General features: G+C 43.6%; 1 pseudogene; it reads left to right on the plus strand.

Moving 5' to 3' along the window:
- The first annotated feature begins 1771 nt into the window (after positions 1–1771).
- LOC144307144 (protein LLP homolog pseudogene) lies at positions 1772–2410 on the plus strand (annotated as a pseudogene).
- Positions 2411–4275: the final 1865 nt, after the last annotated feature.

Below are 4275 nucleotides of genomic sequence, written 5' to 3' on the forward strand. Positions count from 1 at the left end.
TCTGCAAGCTTTACACCTGAGCTCCATGCTCAGCCAGGCCCAAGATGGGTGGTCTTCTGCCTCCTACCTCCCCCTGGTGGGTGGCCCCAGGAGAGCAGATCTGACTGGGCAGGTGAGACAGTGTGTGCTTCTCAATACAAGATTTGTCACAACTTCACCAGTGTTTGTGCAGGCTTCTGGGTAGGCGCCCTCTAAGAGTTTACTTATGACAAAGAATTTGTCTAACAAATAACAATGGCTTTGTAAATACAATAGCCTTAGTAATTAAATCTTCTTCTAAAGACTTCAAATGGACTAACTTCTTCAAGTTCTTAAGTGTTAGGAGCTGGAGAAAAGGCCATCTTCCTGCTAGGGAAGTTCCTGGCTTGGAAAGAGTCTTATCATTCACTTTGTCTTTGAGGTTGGGGCCTAAAATAAGCAGTACCACACGCTTTCAGACACAAGAGTGCATTATGAATGAATGGATAAATGGCCATAATTTAACATTATTCCAAGCACCTGAGAAGTTTTCATGGGCCATGGGCTCTTTTTTGTTTCATAGAGACAAAGTACCATGACCAACCAGGTAGGTCTTATCTGCAAAGATGTGTGTTTGGTAGAAGAGAAGGCACCCCCAACTCCACTCCCTATCCCTCTGCCCCACAGTGTTTCCGCCCTCATTAACACCCTGCTTTAAAAATTCCAAGAACCAACTGGGTGCCTGGCTGCTCAGTCGGTGGAGCACGCAACTCTTGATCTCAGGGTTGTAGGTTTGAGCCTCATGTTGAGCATAAAGATTACTTAAAACTAAAAATCTAAAAAAAAAAAAAAAAAAAAAAAATCCAAGGGGCACCTGAGTAGCTGTCAGTTTAGTGTCTGACTGCTGATTTTGGCTCAGGTCATGATCTCAGCCTTCTGGGACTGAACCCTATATCAAGCTCTGCACTAGGTGGGGAGTCTGCTGAAGATTCTCTCTCTCCCTCTCCTTCTTTTCTTTAAGATTTTATTTATTTATTCATGATAGACATAGAGAGAGAGAGAGGCAGAGACACAGGCAGAGGGAGAAGCAGGCTCCACACGGGGAGCCTGACGCGGGCCTCGATCCTGGGACTCCAGGATCATGCCCTGGCCCAAAGGCAGGCACTGAACCGCTGAGCCACCCAGGGATCCCTCCCTCTCCTTCTGTCGCTCCCTATGTTTGTGCACATACTCTGTCTCTAAATGATTAAATAAAATCTTTAAAACAAATCCAAAACAAACACCACCCCTCTCCTTGTCCAGAAAGAACCTTCTCTTAAACAGGCATGTGACCGTTGTGTGCATTTTTTGTGTGTTGGGGGAGAATGAGTTGGCATGAAGCAGTGATGTGCTGGTAAATTTTTAATAATTGGTTCACTAAGAAAAAAAGAGAAGCCCTGATCTGTAATATTTTCCAGTTTCTGTGATGTAAATTCTCCCACTACGGTCAATTTCAAGGTGCCAAAAAATAAAAATAAAAAATAAAAAATTTCAAGGTGCCAACCTGAGGAGGTTATTGAGCAGGGAGTTGGGAAAAGATGTGCTGCAACTCACCATTATATAATATTTCCACCATATCAATACAATAGATGTAAATAACCTCAAGATCATAGAGAGCACTTTAAAATGCACCTGAAAAATTAGGAAATGATGAATTTTGAAGTATTTCTTACTATGTGTTTAATAGAATTATTTAATTGTAAGCTTACATAATTTAATTTTTCCTAATGGCTGAGTTTCACAACCAGCTTGCAAAGTTCTTAAAAATTTAGCAATGGGGCTTCCGGTCGGCGTGGCCGTGCGCGCGGTGACCGGCCTCGGAGTGTCCCGCTTTCCAGGTAACGTGGCTAAAAGCTTACGGAGTAAGTGGAAAAGGAAGATGCATGCGGAAAAGAGAAAAAAGAATGCCCAAAGGAACTCAGCAGACTTAAGAGTATTCTTAAAATGGATGGTGATGTTTTAATGAAAGATGTTCAAGGGATAGCCACCGTGCTGGTACCCAAACATTGTCAAGAGCAAACTCAGTGTGTAGTACAAGGTGAAAAAGATGACATGAAAATGGAGACTGAAATGAAGAGAAACAGAAAGAGCCTTATAGAGCAGCATGGACAGTACCCCATATGGACGAACCAGAGGCAAAGGAAAAGGCTAAGGCAAAGCGAGAAAAAGGGAAGGGGAAAAGCAAAGCCAAAGCAGCAAAAGCAGCGAAGGGTTTGGCTTGGTAGACTCTTAAACCCCTGAAAAATCCTACACGGGACTGGTCTTTGATTAGAATGTATACACGGATTTCAACTTCACCAAATGAAAACTTGGTTTCCGTATTTAACTTGGCCTTGTTCTTCAATTCAAACCCAACTTAACTCCTCAAATTTCTTTTGGGAGCTTGAATAAAATATTTTTTTGATGAATGAAAGCTACACTGATATTTTAACTGGATGCTGTCCATTGTGCAGGGATTCTCAGACATCACTATTCTACCAAGTGCTATTGTGGTTGTAACTGGTCTTAGTAAAGATTTTTCAAAGAAGATATGCTGACATATTTGAGGTAATTCTGGTTTAGAGAAAACTTTTACACAATTTAAAGTATAAAGTCAGTGGATCTTTTAAGTACTACTTGTTTGGAGTTTTGATTTTGTTTAATTGAGAATAAAAGATATTTTTGTCCAAAAAAAAAAAAAAAAAAAGATTTAGCAATGGGCCCTTATGAACTGCCACAGGCTGGCTCTGGCCTCCACCCCAAGGCCACTCAGCCACACATTTGTGTCCTCACTGTTGCCACTTCCCAGCTTAGAGTTCCTATTTCCTGGCTCCCACAGCAACCTCAGTGAGGTCAGTATGTTAGCCTGTTTTACAGAAGAGGAAGCCAGATGTGGTAGACGGTGGTACTAACTGTGCATACCCACCTTAGTGGCTGAGCCTCCGTGAGTGTGGCAAAAATGACGAAGGCTCATGCCTGTGTCCTCTGGGAGCCAGCTCAGGCTGACGGGAGTGCCTTTCTCTGAGATGCCTGCAGGTCACAATGGCCAACAGCTCACGTAGGGTCCAAAGCCTGGCCCTTTGCACAGGAGGACTCTGCTGTGGTATGAGTTACACCCAGAGCAGCTGTGAATGAGGCCCAGTCTTAAACAAGTTTGGTTTTTTCTTTTTTAAAAAAAAAGATTTTATTTATTTATTTATTCATGAGAGACACACACAGAGAGAGGCAGAGACACAGGAGAAGCAGGCTCCATGCAGGGAGCCTGACATGGGACTTGATCCCAGGTCTCCAGGATCAGGCCCTGGGCTGACGGCGGCACTAAACCGCTGAGCCACCCGGGCTGCTCAAGGCCCAGTCTTCACCTGAAACACAGCCTGGCTTGGCAGCTTCCTCTTTGGCATGCTCCCCACATTCCCTTTCTCTGAAGGCCCTCCCTCCATGTGCCATATGCATCTGAATTCCTGTCTCAGGCTCTACTTCTAGAGAACTTGACCAAAGACATAAAGCCTCAGAGAGACTTCCCTGACTTTCTGCTTCCCCAGAGCAAAACGAACTCAGGACTTCTGATTCCCAAGAAAGTGTTCTTGCTGTCATCCCATAGCTGCTGCTTCTACTTTAAGACTCCTCAGTGACTCTAGAATGAAGCTGAAGCCCAAACACCTGAGTGAGGCATTCAAGGCCCTAGTGCTCTGCCTCCAATCTTCCCTTCTGGCCTTGCTTCCTAGGATTCTCTCTACTTCCACCCGTGACTTCAGCCCAAGCCGACTGCCTTCTGTTCCTCAAACCTGCCCTGGGTCTCTTGTCTCTGTGCTTTTGATTCTATTGTTTCTTCTTCAAGACAAATTTAAATGTAGCAAGTATCTAGTGCATTTGGGGCACTGTACACTAGATCAGTGGTCTTCAAAAATGGGGTATATCTACCCTTTATAGGCAGCAGGAGACTTTTTCAAGAAGTATGTGCACAAGAGTAATTTTAAGGGAACTGGTTTCTGGGTCCTCAAATTCTATATTTGCACTTTCTTAGAATTGTCTGAGAAGGGCTTGTATTCAAAATAGTCCACTTCTCACCTTACAAAAGAAAAGAAAATTCCCATTTTCCTATGGTGAATTGCCCTAGGATATAGAAGTGATGTTTCAAAATATCAATTTTGGGGAAGTTTCCTTTAATGATTAGTCAAGGTTTAGGGTGTTCAGGAGCAGTGAGAAACCATGATAGAAATCCATGATCAAGCAAGATTGGTCTGGGCTTTGGTGCAAGGCAAAAGGGTTTTAGCTTCGGTATGAAAGGGAATGGGGCCA

The sequence above is a fragment of the Canis aureus genome, chromosome 38 (assembly GCF_053574225.1).
Source record: "Canis aureus isolate CA01 chromosome 38, VMU_Caureus_v.1.0, whole genome shotgun sequence".
Lineage (NCBI taxonomy): Eukaryota > Metazoa > Chordata > Mammalia > Carnivora > Canidae > Canis > Canis aureus.